This window comes from Rattus norvegicus, chromosome X (genome assembly GCF_021556685.1).
Source record: "Rattus norvegicus strain SHRSP/BbbUtx chromosome X, alternate assembly SHRSP_T2T, whole genome shotgun sequence".
NCBI classification, from domain to species: Eukaryota; Metazoa; Chordata; class Mammalia; order Rodentia; family Muridae; genus Rattus; species Rattus norvegicus.
The window spans coordinates 15,220,528-15,239,164 of record NC_141554.1 but is presented as its reverse complement, the minus strand read 5'-3'; positions in this window follow the sequence as shown (position 1 = coordinate 15,239,164).

Here is an 18,637-nt window from a genome sequence, read left to right as displayed (position 1 = left end):
CAGCCATTCGGCATTCCTCAGCTGTGAATTCTTTGTTTAGCTCTGAACCCCATTTTTTAATAGGGTTATTTGTCTCCCTGTGGTCTAACTTCTTGAGTTCTTTGTATATTTTGGATATAAGGCCTCTATCTGTTGTAGGATTGGTAAAGATCTTTTCCCAATCTGTTGGTTGCCGTTTTGTCCTAACCACAGTGTCCTTTGCCTTACAGAAGCTTTGCAGTTTTACGAGATCCCCTTAGCCATATCTTAACCGATCAAGCATGACATCTTAGCACAATTGACTGAACTTCATGCAGTTGGGCAATGAATGTTATGGGCAACAATTAGTCTTGCTTGTGTATAAATACACTCATGAACTATTGTCAATGGTCTGTCTTGGTTAGTGGGAACACATAATTCCTTTTCTAAGGCTGCTTTCTTAATAATTCTGGGAGACTTGTACCTCATAGATCAACAGAATAGAACTGAAATTAATGCAGTGTCACCAAAGCGTTCATTGTTGCCTTCAGAGTTCCAGATGTTGCTGAGAATGACTTAAGCACTCATTTTACTTCTCAAAATGCCCAATACTTGGATTTTAGGAAACAGTACAACCTTTATTTCTCTTACAGGCTTTAGGCTACAGGCATCATAGAGTATCATAATGGCTCATTGATACAAGTTCATTCAATTGAATGAAGCATGGACTGTTCAGCCATCAGAAAAACACTACAGGCAAAGTAAGCGATAATAAGGAGTCAGATTAATTTTTTTTTTTTTTTGGAGCTGGGGACCGAACCCAGGGCCTTGCGCTTCCTAGGCAAGCACTCTACCACTGAGCTAAATCCCCAACCCCAGATTAATTTTTTTAAAATTTGAAAGTATTAATTACATTTCTTCCCTTTTCCTCCCTACAAGCCTTCCCATATATCTCTCCCTTCTCTCCTTCAAATGGATGACCTCTTTTTTTCCACAAATTGTTATTGTATTTACATGTCAATTGTATATATTTTTACATGTATATAAATTCCTGAATATAACCTGTTGAAAGACTCAATTTTTTGTATGATTATTTATAACTCCCAACTCCACAACTTCTTTGTCTCCTTACTACTATACTTTTGGACATGTGAACATGAGCATCTGAGGAATCCTGCACTGACCCTGGTAGGACAATCAAGCCATAGACATTTTGACAGGTGTGTAGGAACCCTCTCCAGATCCCTGGCATTTAGCCACAACTGAATTTCAATCCAGTTTCTCCTTCTTGATTTCTGAAGCCACTTCAGATTTCTTTGGAAGCCTGCCATGCTCTCCCTGGAAAGACTCATTTTATGAAGTGATAAGTATTCTGTATGCTCTTGGCAAATGGCATTACTGGTATTATGCAAAACAGACTTTAAATAGGGGCCCACTATTTTTCTGTGAGTTTGGTAATGGTCACAATATAAGAGAAGATTTTTCTTGCTTATCTGAATTATTTCTTACTAATGATTGATTTTGCCTTCAAATAGTTTACACAATATGGAGTAATTAAGAATAGTATGTAACCTGTGTAACCAATTAGGTAACAGCGTATAAGTGATTATGTTCTGGGTCTTTATCTTCATTATTTGCATTTAGGCTTTAAATAAAGGGGAAAAGAATATTTAAAAATTTAATCCTACTTTTTGAGCCTTGGCCCAGATGATGTATTTCACTGGTGCTCTCATTCCATTGGTAATAATTATCACATGGCCACAGCTGTCTAATAAAGGAGGCTGGACAATGGAGTTCTGGGGGTGTTAATAACAAGTCTATACTATTGAAGAAGAACATAAATTTTATTAGAAGGCTCACCATGTTTTTGTTTTTCAAGACAATTTATTGTATCATATTTTGTACCTTATATTTGACAGCAGAATAGAAATTACATATGTAACTGCAGGAAAAAGGAGTTGTTCTGTTATTGGAAAAAAACTTGGCCCTTTAAAAATGACAAAGTTCAAGGCTTGTCTGAAATGTCTGAACAGGAGATATATTTTGAAATATAGGGCTTGGCTCACATTTCTTTTTGCCACGGAGATATAACCATGGCTATAGGTATGTAAGATTTTGAAGATTTTATGTTTGTGATGTTGTGATCAGGTTGCACACTATTCTAAATCACTACATATTATGTAAAGAAGTGGTTTGTCAGTCTTCCCTGAAAGGCTCCATTTTACAAAGAGCTCATGATACCATTTTGAGGACAGAGGATGACTCTGTCCCTTGGTAGACACATCAGTAATATGCCATCCACAAGGTACAAACTGATAAGTTACTTATTCCTAAAAGTAGAAAGGGTATCATTCTATACATTTATTATATATGATTGGGACTCTAGGTTCTTAAATTAATTTCAGGAAAACTAGACCCAAGACTATTTAGTGTACACACCAGATTGAGAAAAGGCAACAATCACCTCCACCCTTGACTTAATAAAGGGGACGACAGTAACACTGAGATGGTATTGGCTCCTTTGATCTGTCTTCTGGCCATCCCATGTGTGTGTCAAGGGACTGATGAGCAGAGAGCTCCTGGCTGCCTCAAGCTTTCAGACACAGAGTGCTTGAATTTCCATCTGCTTGTCCTCCTGTTGTTTGCCTGTCTGGACCTGCCATTCGTTTGTTTGTGTGTTTATTCCCGTGACTTCAGTTCTTCCCTTGGTCTCTCCACTGTACCTGGCTTCTGCAACTCACTTCTAACCTTGCAGCTTTGTTCTCCAGTAGCAGCAGCAACGGCCACTGCAGCAGTGGTGCCTCCAGCACCCTGGTAGCATGAGTGCTTATCTCATTTTTACAGGGGCCTCTCTGCATCTATTCGCTTTCCTAGTTCTCAAGCCACTTTGAAACTTCCTGAACTCTGCTGTGGCCTTTTAAAACTCTTTGTAGGTATCCTGAAACTCCCTTCTCTTTTTACTTCTATCTCTCTCATAAATGTGCATGTGTGTGTGTGTGTGTGTGTGTGTGTGTGTGTGTGTGTGTGTGTACTATGTGTAGTTTGTGAGCCGGGAGATAATATTAGTAATTTAGTCCAATACTATCAAGGAAAGTGGGACTATATGGCAAATTGCTGTCAATGAAACTGTTTTATCTTATGAATTTATTGTCATTTAATAAACACTGACATTGTGAAAACAAATAAATATGTTCATCTGTCTTTTTGCTAACAGAACACTCAAGACACTTAGTCTATGGAATAACCATTTTTAGAGTAGAGTTGTATTGAAATACTTAAATGGGTATGGAATCTGAGGTAACCCAGATTCCAAGACAAACCCTGTATGTTCTCTCTCATATTTGGTTCCTAATTCCAAATTTTTATTTTGTATGTTTAACGTAGAGTCCACATGGAAGCCAGAAACCTAGGAATGGACTATTGGAGGAAGGTGCATTAAGGGAAACGGCTAGTAGAGATTAGGTAAAATGAAAGTAAAGGGTGGAAAGATTGGGGGCAGAGAGGTTAAAGCAACAGTGGAGTGATGGACAAAGGGAATGGAGGGGTAGGGAAAGGGTTAAAAATGATCTATGAAAAAGCTGTATGGAAACATGATCTTGCAAAGAGGGGAGAGTAAGAACATGTGTGATAGGAAAGAACAGGGGAGGAATACTGGGCACCAATGATTTAAGCAGCATTGGGAACAGGACATGGAGAAAATAGGATTAGGGAGCAGATTAATCAACAGTAAGAAAGTATAAAAAAGCCTTCTGAAAATCCACTAGTTTGTAAATTGCTATGGCTAATCTTGGTTGTCAATTTGACAAACCTGGAAGAGGGATCCATAACTGAGGAAATGCCTCCATCTGATTGGCCTGTGGGCATGTGTGTGGGTCATTTTTTTATTGATAATTGATGAAGGAGTATCCAGCCCATTGTGGGAAGTACCATCCTTAGTCAGCTAGGTCTATGGTATATAAGCTGACTATACCTCTTGGCGCAAACTTTCTCCTGTGGTTTCTGCCTCAAACTCCTTCCTTGAATTCTGTCTTGGCTTCCTCAATGATGGACTATAATTTAAGTGATGAAATAAATTCTTTCCTTTCCAAGTTGCTTTTGGTCATATCATTTACCACAGCAATGGAAAGCAAATTAGGTCATAAGCTTTAATTTTGTTTTAAAGACAGGGATTTGCTCCCAGGAGATGTGAGTTAGCAAATGAAACTGTTAGTGCTAGGCTACAGACATATTGTCAAACTACTTTCTAAATATTTATGTTTATATCCCAAATTTTGTGCTGATTTTTTTTATTGCAGTGGGAAGAGAATAATGTAGAGACTTGAAACTGTTCAAAATGTTAATGAGTCACTGCAAGGTCTCAGCTATAGATGTGACACCTCCATTAACTTACATCTCCTCAAGGCCAAGAGAACAGCACAGAAAAGTGTGAAGAAAGAACCAGAGGGTAAGGAGTACACTGGGAAATATGGTCTTCTGGATGTGACTTGGCTGTTGAGTGCATGCACTCACAACATAAGACCTGAATGAAAGAAAGCTAATTGCAACTTCTGGAATGGATGAGGGAGGAGACGTTGAGTTTCTACCTCCGGCTGAGGAACTATTGGCAGATGATGGCTGCTGGGGGAGGGAAAGTCACTATTCTTGGGATAGGTGGATTATCTATGTCTTAGTAGGTGACCCCACAACCATGTACATCTAGGAAGCATTAATTTATCTGTGCGAGTTAAAAATAAACAAATAAGAGGATATGAAGTCCGGAAGGGAGGTGGTTTAGAGGTCTTGAGTGGAACTGAGTAGGGAGTGGATGCAATCAAGATACATTGTGTACATGTATATTAATTTCAAAGAATAAATAAAAAATTACTAAAATCAACCCCCATAAACATTTCAATACCTTAGTATTTACTTTCCCTTGAGGCCTGCTTCTTTTTTGTTCCTTTTCTGTACTCACTCTAAGATGAATCCTCAGGGGATGGTGTTGAAGTGATGCTGATCCATTTTACCTGGCCATAGGAACAGAGGTGTGGGCCAGGACAATAGAGGCAACCCATTTCCTCCCTTTCTGTCAGAGGCCGCAAAGAAAATGTCATAGCTTTTCATGGCATCTCAAGCTTCTCAGCCACTAAAATTCAAGCAGTTTTAAAATTAATTTAGGGGTAAATATGCTTCCTGCTGTGAAGGGAACCTAGAGAGATTACTTTTATTTCTATCTTCCATAGGAAGTCACTCAGTTTTCTACTCCCCCTTCCCTCCCACCTCTCAATTTTATTTCTCAAGAGCTTAGAATAAGTACTGTGGTGGTCAAAGTGCTCTAATGATGCCACTCAGGCTCTCCGTATGTTAGGGTTTGGGGTGGCTGTTGTTCAAATAATCACTTCTACTGCGTTCATGCTTATCTATGGCATTTTAACAGTGTTCCACGAATCAAAATATCAATAACAAGCTAATAAAATAGTATTGAGCTGGAGTTGAATGAGGGGAATCAGCGAGCCACAGGATTTTCATGCTCTCCTTTGGCATATAGATTTAACATCACATGTGATTTAAATCCACACAGGAGCTAAGCTTACTATGCGCTATTCTCTCTCTCTCTCTCTCTCTCTCTCTCTCTCTCTCTCTCTCTCTCTCTCTAAAGCCTCCTCAGACCCATTTTTCGAGATCTATCTCTTTTTCAGTTTAATACCCTTTAAATGATTGAAAATCAGATTTTCCTACTGACTGTGCCTTTTGTCCAGAATGATAAATGATGATTTCAGCCTCCTCCCCTCTCTGTCTGGGTCTGAACGTTGTTCAAAATAAGCTGGCTCTTTGTGATGAGTTTTGCTGCCGTCAGGGGATTTATGTAGGATGTGAGCTGAGCTATGGCGACTGAAGTGATTGGATAAAGGCTCCTACAGAGCTGTGTGCATAGCACTAGCCACGTTGGGGCTTTTTTTGGTTCTTCCCCAAATAGCTACAGTTCTTGTTTGGGGGAATTTAAGATGTTCATGTATTTCCAAGAGAAGGATTGGGCAAAAAAGGTGGTGGTAATTTATGATTTGGCAAATTAACCTATTTTGTCAATTGGATGTGTAATTTGGACAGATCATGCTAGCTTTTTGAGCCTCTATTTATTTATTGGTAAAATGAAGAGATTGGTGCTGTATGAATTTTATGTTTTTTCCATGTTTGAAATTTCATGTTCTATAATGGGAGCCTTATATTACTTGACTCAAATGTATGTGTGTGTTTGTGTGTGTGTGTGTGTGTGTGTGTGTGTGTGTTTGCATGTGTGTTTACAGGTATGTGCATGTGTATGTATATGTGTGTATAGGTACACATGCATATGTGTGTATTCATGTGGAGGCTTGAAGTCAGCCTGTGGTGGGAGATTTCCGAAACCACCTACCCTGTTTTCTGGAACAATGCATCTCACTGAGGCTCAGGGCTCACTGATGGTGTTGAGCTGACTGGCCAGCAAGGAGCTCTTCCTGACTCCATCTTAGCAATGTTGATATTTACAAGTTGGTGTACCATGATGTTTGGCATTTTATATAAGTGTGGGTATTAAACTCAGGTCTCATGTTTGTGTAGAACGCACATTATAGACAGAACTACCACCACAGACTGTGCCAATTTTACATTAAAGTTTGACTACTACCGTGGTGGTGTTGGGAGATGAGAATCTTTAAAAGTTGATTAGGTAGTTAAGAGGGACTAATACAGCCACCAGGAGACTGAATCCCACAGTAGACAAAGACAGTTGTTACAATGTAAGGCTGCCTCTTGAGCATTGTTTCTTCTGCAGTACCTTTCCTTCCATCTCTTTCTGTAATGAATGAAGTAGCACACATGAAGCAGAACAAAGCTCATGTGTTATAAATAACCCTTTCCTTATTAATTTTATGGCTTCACGTATTATACCACATCAAAAGGAAACACACTAAGACCTCATGGTAATGAGAGATTTACAGGCTTTTACGTTTCTGTCTTAAAGCTCTGCTTACTTGGTTGGGTAGGCGGATGAGTGGTCAGTGAAGAGTGGATGAATCACTTTGATGTGGCGTTATCTCCCACCTAACTTCATGACTCATCCACCAGGTCTATGCCCTTGAGCTATTAAGCTTCATTTTTCTTACTTCTCCACAAAGATATAATCCTGCTAGTTGGTCCTTTTCACTGATGGTATGTTTTACTCTGGCCTTCTTTTACCTGATGATTGACTACCTCTCTATTCTCTATAAACATTACTGAGCACGATAGATACTATTTTCCAAAGATGGACATAGAACAGTTCTCATCCTACAGAATCTTCTACCTAGAGCAGTGGTTCTCCGCCTTCCTAATGCTGTGACCCTTTAATACAGTTCCTCATGTTGTGGTGACCCCCAACCATAACATTATTTTCACTGCTATTCATAAGTATAAATTTGTTGCTGTTATGAATAGTAATGTAAATATTAGTACTTTCCAATGGTCTTAGGAGACTCCTGTGAAAGGGTTATTTGATCCCCAAAGGGGTTGTGAACCACAGACTAAGAACCACTAGATATGAGGATCTTCCCCTCCCTCATCAGGATGTGGAGTCTAATTTCCCTGTATTTGTGGGCCGGCCTTAGTAAGTAACATTAAAATTATTATTCTTAGGCCCTATAGGAGAGGTGATTAGATAATGGTTCCTATAGCACTGCATGCATAGATATCACAAGCCTCATTTGGCACTAATGACTCCAGTGGCAACAGTGACCTGGTAGATACTAGGAGAGAGCTAAGAGAAACTCCTTTTGATAAGAAACTCAGCATTAACCAGACCTGGCCCCGACTTCTGGCTTTCTGCATCCTCTGCTGATGCTAGATTACTGTACTCCCGAGACTTCCCATTTCAGACCTCTCACTGTTGGAAAGCCCCTTGAGGTCTAGGCTCTAGAACTTAGTGTCATTCTGCCACCTTCCATTGGTTGAATTTTTATTATATTTATTAAGGTTAGTGCTTAGTGTTGGGGATATGCTGTAGTAACTGAGTGCTTACCCAGTGTGTTCAAGACTCTGGGTTTGACCCAAAGCACCGCAAAAACCAAAACAACAGAGGAATGGTGTATTAGTTACATTGTATACATCACTGTAACAAAATATAGAAGAAGCTGAGCAAGGGGCTTCATGGTTTTAGTCTATTCTGGTGTGCAATCCTATTCTGACCCTGCGAAATTCCTCACCATTACTAAAACATGTTCCTCCCTCCCCCCAGAGACTGCACTGTTAAGCTGTTTCCTCTGTGTGATCCAGGTCCTCAACTTGATAGGATTAAAAAATGTCTAGGTAATGTTGTGGGATACATTTTCTGCATGTGTTTGTGAGGATAGGATGCCTCTAAAGAGCTAATTAGATCATAAAGGTTCTGAATTAATGAGTATAATATTACCTATTGGTGGGCTCATAATATGATGGGAGGTAGTTAAAAGAGAGAGGTATGTCATTGGGGATGCAATCTTGATGGCTCTATCTTATTCTGTCCTCTCTTTGTATCACCCTTTGATTCGTGGATGCTGTGATGTGAACTGTTCTGCTCTGCCACACCCTCCCCAGAGTTCTTACATGAACACCCAAATGCACATGTATACACAAATTAAAACAGATCAAATTGTTTAAAGATTTTTATTTAGTCCTCTTTAGTAGAATTTGGGTTCTAATGCATAGAATATTGCTGTACATATAATATAACCATTAAATATTGAGGAAAATATTTTCAGTTATGTATTATAATTTATTGAATCATTTCCCCACCATTTAGTATTTTTAGATACTGTAAATGATATTTCAGGTACTTTCATGTACACACTCACATATGTACATACACACACACACACACACACACACATATATACACACACACACAATTCACTTTTGTGTTTATTATCATTTCCTTGGGATATGTTTCTTAATGGGCAATTATAGGGACAGGGAGCATGATCATGTACACAGGTCTTATTCTACAACACAGCAGTGCCCTTTAGAAAGGATGTAAAATTGTGCATTCTTTCAAATGTGTAGAAAAATCAATCTCTATGTACTTGCTTCTCCAATATTGGTAATTCCATTAAGAATCACTTTGCCCAACTAATAGTGAAAATGGCATGCTGTTATGTTTAATTTGCTCATTTTTGTGTATTGATGTAGCTTCTCTTTCAATAAATTACGGCTTCATTTTTAGAGTCTTACAATCGGAAAGGCCCAGCCTGTGTGTCTACTTGGATTCTATTTTCTGAGTTAGAACTTGATTTTCTTTTGGAAGTAAAGGCCAGGTACCTAGTTTCTCTACAGCAACCTTTCTGAATTCACCAATGGAAAGTCACTCACACAAAACAAACACTGTCCGGTTCATTGAATCTTCTGCAGGGGTGACAGAGATGCTATCAACAGCTTGAAATCTTTGGATGTCTCCCTCACAACCAAATTCCCTTTCTCCCTCACTCCCCCATAGTTTAGATTTTCTTTCATTATGTCTTACTTGTGACAGTCTCATCAAATTCTCCGTAGTCCTTGAATGTCATTTTAACCAACTAGTGACTTTAAAGGCCTCATGCTTTTAAGGCTTTCTTCTCTACGTCTATATTTCACAAATGACTTTTGTACATTAGGGAAAGTGACTCTAATACCATAGTCACTAATGGAATAACATTCTCCCTGCATCGTTTTCATAGTATTATACATAATTATTGATAAACATAAAATGGTGTATTTGTTTTTTACACTGGGTTCCCTATTTGAGGGAAAGATGGAGGGTTACTCCAGGCTAACAATTTGTAAAGGGATGAAGGAAGCAGGATTAGGCAGAGGAAGGAATTGTGATGAATCAACAGGAGGCCTCAGCTGCCCCTCTGGCCACTTGTCAAGATCATTTAGACCAGCCCTGTGTTGAGACAAGAGAGTCAGACCTTCATGTCCTATACTCATGTAAGTCTCGAATATGGCTACCCTCAAGGCAGTGCATGTTACTTTGAAAACTTCTTGTCTACCAAAAGGAAAAGGGGGAGAGCTAAGCTTCCAATATTTAGAAACTGATGCTTTCAGTTGCTAATATGAGCCCTTGCTCTGAAGGGAGAATTGAATGGTTTCCTCAGTCATTTCATTATTTCTGGTTTATTTACACTGTGAATCTCTTTGTCTCTAAGCCAGTCTAAGGTGTGCTGGACAATCAAGGTTCGAGGTGTAAGAGCAGAGTAAGGCTTCTCGGTTGGATGGTGGTTGGGTTGGAATTCTAGTTCTTGCCCTTTTATCTCTATGGTCTTATGCAAGTCATTTGTACTCACTTGAGACTTTGTTTATCCCCATAAAAAATGGCATCATTAATGGCTTTAATGTCTTTAAGAGACATTAAAGAAGATGACTAAAACTAGGTATTGAGCATTGTGCCTCTTGACACTTAGACACTCAACTCATGACTTCCTGTCTTCTTAATTTCTTCATCTTTTATAGCATTAGTTTCAAGACATTTTCTCTCTCATGACATTATGGAGAATGTACTCATTTAATATTCTTGAATAACTCTTCAACAACTTAAAAGGGTGGGATGTAAAGTTAGAAGCTTAGATTGTACGGTTTTAAACTTAGTTTTAACATTTTAGAGTCCTGACACTTTGCGGTTTGATTGGAACATGCTGGATAATTAATTCATATCTCATTAGTATTCTTGCTATTATCACCTTGGTTTTAATGAGCTATATTGGCGATCTTGGCATACTGCATGTTAGATGTTCCTGATAATTAGAAGAAATGCATGAGGAGAGTCTTTTGGGACAGTTTCAGGACTAGTGGTACCAAATTGGTATTCCTTTGTTGCCAACTTCTTTGGAAGGAAGCACTGATCTCATATCTGTACAAAAAGAATTCCTGCTCCATGAGCATTACAGGTGAGAACTATAATCTAGCAACTTCACTATCTAAAACTCAGCTATTGACAGGAATGGCTTACCCTGTTTCTTATAGGGCTAAAGCACTTATTAAGTGACTAAGCTTAAAATCCCCTTGACCAACACACACACACACACACACACACACACACACACACACACACACACAACCCCCCCCACACCACCACCACCACCACCACCACCACCAACACCACCACCACTATAGCAGCTGAATCAACTAGCTGCTATGTTTACTAATTGACCTTAAACATGATCTGCGAATCACTTTGTATATATGGACTTTTAAAACTGTTAGTTGGGCTATTAGTGAAAAAAAAAACACAGACCACATAAATTAAAGACGATAAATTAATTCTTTCATGTTTGTAGAGCGATGTGAGGCCTCCCTTTCTGCTTTGTAGATGTTCATCTGTCAGCATTCTCACAGGACTTTCTCTTTGTGTAGCTAGAAGTACTGTGTACAGGCATAATGAAAAAGATACCCTCATTTTCTGGTGAGAGTCTTATAGGTTAGGGCTCAACCCTCATGACCCCATTTAAACTTGGTTACTTGCCTAAAGACCCTGTCTCCAAATACTTTCATTTTAAGGGTTAGAGATACAATGAAGCATATAACAACCCCTAAATTTGGTTTTGGCTCCTGTGTAATTATCCAGATACTGGGCAATCAGCCAGATGAATCACTTGCAGTTGTAATTCTTTAGTTATTTAAGAATTAACTAGGGCATGAGAGATGGCTCAATGGGTAAAACTCTCTGCCATCAAGGCTGATGACCTCAGTTCCATCCCTGGAACCCAAATGGTAGAAGGAAAGAACTGACTTCTTCAAGTTGTCCACTGACCTCTGCATACTCTGTATTATTCATGCTTGCATAACACACACACACACACACACACACACACACACACACACACACTGAAACAAACAACAATGTTAAAAAAATCTGGGTGGGAACATGCTTTTAACCCAGCATTCCAATAACCTGAGGAACATCATGACTTGAGACTGGACTGGGCTATAGTGAAAGGCTTTGCTTTACAAGAAGTTAAACTACCTATCATTGCATATATACAATGTAAATGTGACTTGTTCTTAAAGAATAATAAGTGTACACAGTCATCAACATCAAAAGGAAGACCTTATCTTCAGAACCTTTAGGAGATCTACAAAATGAGGATTTGCTAAATTTGGCTATTGTCACCTGGAGATTTCTTTCCAATGATTACTCGTACAGCATTTAAGTTATATTTTAGCTCCTCCTTTGTATTTAAGTTTCCTTCATATTGTTAAGTGTTTCCCCAGTACTGATTTGCAGTGCTAGGATTGGCTTTCAGAGGTGATGCTTTTCTGTCTCACTGAGGCTAAAAAGTTGCTGTTTGGAGCTGTTTTATGTGGATTTTGCATCTTCTTTCAGAGTGAATAAGTTCTGTTTATTTATTTTCAAGGGAACTGAGGGAACTGTTTCTCAGAGAAATGATTCCCTACAGGTTTGTGATGGTTTTAATACATCTATAAACAAGGCCATTTCCCCACAACTGCCATTGTTACTTAATAGAAATCTTTTGTCTGTCATCATTCAAGCCTATATTTGCAAATAATTGATTTTTTTCTACATATTCAAATCTTCCTTTAAGCTATGTTTATCTATTGCCCAGTCCATTAGAAACTTTTTTTTTTTTTGGTTCTTTTTTTCGGAGCTGGGGACCGAACCCAGGGCCTTGCGCTTCCTAGGTAAGCGCTCTACCACTGAGCTAAATCCCCAGCCCCAAGAAACTTTGACAGTAGGTATTCATACCTGTGGTGGAGGGCCTGTCCTGAGCTTTCTTTGATGTTTTTCATTTATATTTTCATGGGCCTGGGTAGCAGGGCACAGAGGAAAAGATGCTTACATTTGATCCTTAATTTTCCCCATTATTAGTCATATTTTTGTATAAGCTTTATTTCACCCTGAAAAAAAATCTTGATCAACTTCTGTTATTGCAACTGAATTTATGTCCGACATACCTTCAGCCGTTTGGTGATTGCCTACTGTCTGGAGTAGAATGGGCTTTTCTGAGTCAAGGCTGCTGTAAGTGAGGTTCAGTCTATTTGGTTGTGAAGTGCACAGGTGAGTTAAGTTAAACACTGAGACTAAGTCAAACTCCACAATGAGTCAGACACGGTGATATACTTATGATCCCAACACTAGGGAGGTACAGGAAGAAAGATTAGAAATTTGAGGCCACCCCGGACTACATGGAAGTTCTAAGGCCAGACTGACCTACATAGATAAATTTTATCTTAAAAACGAACAACAAATAAAAACCAAGGCTCAAGAATATAGCTCCGTAATAGAGCACTAGCCTAGCCTGCCCAAGACCTTGTGTTCTATCCTTAGCATTACCCACACAACCAAAGCAAAAAACCAAACCAACCAACCAACCACCACCACCACCCTACCCCCTTACACCACACAGATATACACCTTCACAACAATTTAGCACTGAAAACATAGCCATGTGCACATTCATCTGAATTTACCTTGAGCAGACTATTGTCCTGCTGTATAATGTACCTAGTCTGCATCAAGGAATCTGTAAACATAAATAGCACATTGGATTTCAGAGGCTTCCTATGAAAAGGAATATAAAACATTTCATTAATAATGTTTTAAATCATCACTTTATTGGCAGTGGTTGTACCTGGGGTTGAGCCCCAGGCTTGACACATGCTAGACTAGTACCTAGTACAGTAATTTTTTAATATGTTATAAATGATAGTTTTCATGTTTTTAAAATAAAATTTATTATCAAAACCCAAGTCACTTGTCTTCTTTTTATATTATTCCCCTTGAAGTAGACTTCATTTTTGAGAGCAGTTCTGGGTCATCAAACTTTAATAGAAAATACAGATTTCCCAGTTTTCCCCTATATTTTTTCCTAGCTCAGCCTCCTCCACCCCACACCAACATTCCTGATGCTGTGGTACAATTGATAAAATGACAGTTTCCACCCAAAGTCCACAGTAGAAATAGAATTTGGGAGAGAGGAGACATGGGAGGAGTGAAATAGAGGAGGGGGAGTATGAGTGGTGGAGATGCTGTGCTCATGTATGAATTCTACAGGATGAACTTGATATTATCATCCTCAGTGAGGTAACTGAGACCCAAAAGGACATACATGATATGTATACATTGATCAGTGGATATTAGTCACAAAGTTCAGCACAACCATGCTGCACCCTACAGACGCAAAGAAGTCAAATACTGAGGATCCAAGGGACAATGGTTGGATCTTTCTCAGAAGGGTGAACAAAACAGATATTGGAGGTGGATGGAAGGAAGGAACTTGGGAGAAGAGGTGATGGGGAGGGGAGCGGGGTGGGATAAAGAGAACAGGGAAGAGAGAAAGGAGAACAAGTGGGGGCCAGAGGCAATTCTAGGATGTGCCAGAGACCTAGGATCGGGAGAGGCCCCAGAGAATCTATGGGGCCGACTCTAGCTGAGACTCCTAGCAGTAGGGGAATATGGATCCTGAAGTGGTTACTTCCTGAAGCCAGACAGGACTCTCAGTGGATGGATAAGGCCAGCAACCCACCCACAGAGCTTCAACCTTGCCTACAAGATGTGTAGGGACAAATATAGAGCAGAGTCTGAGGGAGTGGCCAACGAATGACTGCCCTCAAATGAGACACATCCCATGGGCAAGAACCAATCCCCAACACTATTAATGATACTCTGTTATGGTTCTAGATAGGAACCTAGCATAACTGTTCTCTGAGAGGCTCCACTCAATAGCCAATGGAAAGAGGTGCAGAGACTCACTCCCAAACAGTAGATGGAGCTAGGGAAGTCTTATGGAAGACTTGGGAGAAAGACTGAGAGACTCAAAGAGAACAGGGCTCCATAGGAAGACCAACAGGGCCAACTATCCTGGACCCTTGGGAGCTCCTAGAGACTGAGTCACAACCAAAGACTGAGCAAGGGCTGGACCTAGGTGTCCTGCACTCATGTAGCAGATTAGTAGTTTGGTCTTCAGGCAGGTCCTTCAAACAACTGTAGCAGGGAGTATCCCTGAGCCCCGTTGCCTGCCTGTCTGCTTGTGGATCCTGCACCCCTACATGGACAGCCTTGTCTGGCCTCAGCAGGAGAGGATGTGCCTAGTACCACAACTTGATGTGCGGTCTGTGGGTGTGAGTGTGGGGTGTGGGGGGAGGGTTTGGTGGTTGATGCCTAGAGGAGGGCTTCCCTTTCTAAGAGGAATGGGGGTGAGGACTTATGTGAGGGGGTACTGGGAGGAGAGGAAGAGCTAATACTGAGTTGTAAAGCAAATAAATAAATTAAATAAAAATAAATAAAAGAAAACTTCACTCTTGGTTACACTCTGATCTTTTTCAATTATCTGCTATTACTGTATCAAATAGTCATTGCCTTAAAATTTTTCTGTGTTTTGCTTAGTGTTTATTCCCTCCCCTTTGACTTCTGGCAACCACTGGTCCTCTTTCTTTCTCTCTCTCTTTCTTTCTTTCTTTCTTTCTTTCTTTCTTTCTTTCTTCTCTTTTTTTATTAGATATTTTTTAAATTTTCATTTCAAATGTTATCCCCTTTCCCTGGTTTCCCACCCATAAACCCCCTATCCTATCCCTCCTCTCCTTCTTCTATGAGGGTGTTCCCCTACCCACCCACCCATCCCTTCCTGCCTCCCTGCCCTCACATTCCTCCACACTGGGGAGTCCAACCTTGGCAGGACCAAGAGCTTCTCCCATTGGTGCCCAACAAGGACATCCTGTGCAACGTGTGCAGCTGCAACCATGGTCAGTCCATGTGCAGTCTTTGGGTAGTGGTTTAGTTCCTGGGAGCTCTGTTTGGTTAGTTGTTCTTATGGGGTTGCAAGCTCCTTCAGCTCCTTCAATCCTCTCTCTAACTCCTCCAACAGGGACCCTGTTCTCAGCTCAATTGTTGGCTGCTAGCATTTGCCTCTGTATTTGTCATGCTCTGGCTGAGCCTCTCAGGAGACAGCTATATCGGACTCCTGTCACCATGCACTTCTTGACATCAGCATATCGTCTGGGTTTGGTGGCTGTTTGTGTATGGGCTGGCTCCCCAGGTGGGGCAGACTCTGGATGGCCATTTTTTCATTTACACTGTCTCCACAGCTTTGCTTTGTCTTTCAACAATGTCCTATCCTCTCTCTATATACTGCATATATACAAAAGCATACATCCTGTATGATTTTCAAATTGGCTTGTTTTTCACTTAGTAATATGAATTTAAGATTCCTTCATATATTTTCATGGCCCAACAGCTCAATTATCTAAAGGACTTTCTCTCTGTCTCTTACTCCAACCCTGCTCTCTCTTCCTCTCTCTCTCTCTCTCTCTCTCTCTCTCTCTCTCTCTCTCTCTCTGTGCGTGTGTGTGTGTGCGTGTGTGTGTGTGTGTGTGTGTGTGCAATGTTTGGCAGTAGAATCATTTGTATTCCTGGTAATGATAGGGGTATTGTTTTGAGTTAGGTTCTTAAGACCTGCTGGCATTTCTATGAACCATCTAATATTGCTCTGATAAATTTCCTTTCAGTATAAATCAGTCAGAGTTGGTTTCTGTTGCTGACAACTAAATATACTGACTGATTCACGATAATAAGAAATAAATACACAAAAAGTGAAGTAACAATTCAACATCTCAGTATAGAAAGTGTCACAAAGGTGACAGATTCACTGCAAAATGAACCATGTGGGAAATATGCTATTATTGAATAGTCTCAGCTTGTTGCTGCAGTGACCCAAGAGGTTTTGTTAGGGAGATGGCCTTGCCTCAGGCTCGGAGAGTAGCCTGAATGTGCACATGGATTCACTGCTGGGAGAAATATGAAGGAACTGAACTGGGGAGGAGGGTAGTATATTCAAGGCCTGTGTTTCCCCTCCAGCATCACAGCACCAAACAAAGAAAAGGAACTACAAGATATGTATGCATCCACCCATCAACCCATGAAGCAGATTAGAAATCCAAAGAAACAACAGAAAATACCAAAATAGGAAAGGTTCATATATCATAGAAAGGCAACTTACTGGAGTCAGCAAATAAAAGTTAGGGTGGTCAATTAAAGTGTGAATTTAAGGTAATAAATAAATTTTCAGCATATGTACCAATTATGTATCTTGTGATGTCTGTAATATTTTATATAAGTTAGAAATTTATAAATTTCTAATTTATTTTTTTAGCTCATGTGAATCTTCATTTTATGTTAATAATCTCACCTGAAAAAAAATTAGGTAACTTGGACAAAAGAATCTGGAATTGGCAGGCCATTTTTGTCTAGGATAGTGAGCCTTGAACACAGCTTTTAAGAAAGCCTGGCATTGGGGAAAAAGATGATGAAAGAGATAAAAGAGGAAAATAAGTAAATAAACTTCTACCTATTTCTGGAATCATAGTCTCTGTCTCTCTGTGTCTGTATCTCTGTCTGTCTGTCTGTCTGTCTGTCTGTCTCTTTCTATCAACATTCTATAAATGAAGCTGGCCTTCACTTTGCCTGCAACCCTTGATTTTTGCATAAGTTCTCACTGTGTACCCCAGGCTAGCTAGTTAGAACTATTTGTATAGCTCAAGTTGGTCTGAAACACCCATTCCCTGTCTTAGGCTCCTGCATGCTTAATTACAGGTGAATGCCATCATGCATGTCTTCACTAGACACTTTAATTCATGCCACCTCATTTCAACCTTAAAACAATGCTGTCAAGGAGATATAATGAGCCTTTTCTTTTTAAAAATGTGCAGTAGGAAATATAGATTCAGAAGTCGAATAACCTGCTTAAAGTCATGACTTTCAAGTCTAAAGTACTCAACTCATAAAGAGTAAAAGCCAGAATTCTTCTAGGGATCATCCTCAAAACCCAGAGTCATCAATAGAAGAGGGCACTCTTATGAAGACTGAAGACTACCTTTGGTGTGTACACTCAGCATTAGTCTTATATGCTGGGTAGACCAGAAACAGTCCTGGAAGGCAAAAATATTGTGTTTTAGTTTGACTTAGTCATAAGAAAATATCTGGGACATGATATAGTTAGTAGCAGATAGATAAGCAGGAAATATGTTAAGGTAAGAAAATCAATGTGTAGGTTTTCCCCAAGGAACTTCTGTTTGCCCTGATTCAAGCCTGGTCTGGGATAGGAAATCAGAGGCTAGGAAAGAGCATAAAGTGACAAGAAATCTCAGTGTTGATAATGGGCAGCCACCAAAGAGAGGTGCTGACCATAACAGCAAGGAATTTACTTTTTGATAATTTTTTGGTAGGATTCCATGGGTCAAATATACTAATGAAGACGACTAGTGATAGGAGCCCATATAAAGTCTGGGTTTTGTCTGTAATTGAATAGAAACTGGGTTTTCTCAGTGACTATACCATGACAGAAGAATGGGAAGAGAATAGAGAGGAAGGGCAGAAATCTAGGTCTTGGAACCTAGGTCTTGGGAGAGGAGAGGAGAGGAGAGGAGAGGAGAGAGAGAGAGAGAGAGAGAGAGAGAGAGAGAGAGAGAGAGAGAGAGAGAGAGAGAGGGAGAGAGAGAGGGAGGGAGAGAGAGAGAGGGAGGGAGGGAGGAAGAGAGAGAGAGAGAGAGAGAGAGAGAGAGATTAAAGTGGTGTGGTGCTGAGGGGAACAAGGAGGGCTAAGCTCAGATCTGTGACTGGATCTCATTCAACTACGTGAGACAGCGCATCTAGACAGTGTTCATTTTAGTTCTATAGAAGTGTAATTCACATTGTGAAGTGTAACATTAGTTCAGTTGGAAAGAAAAA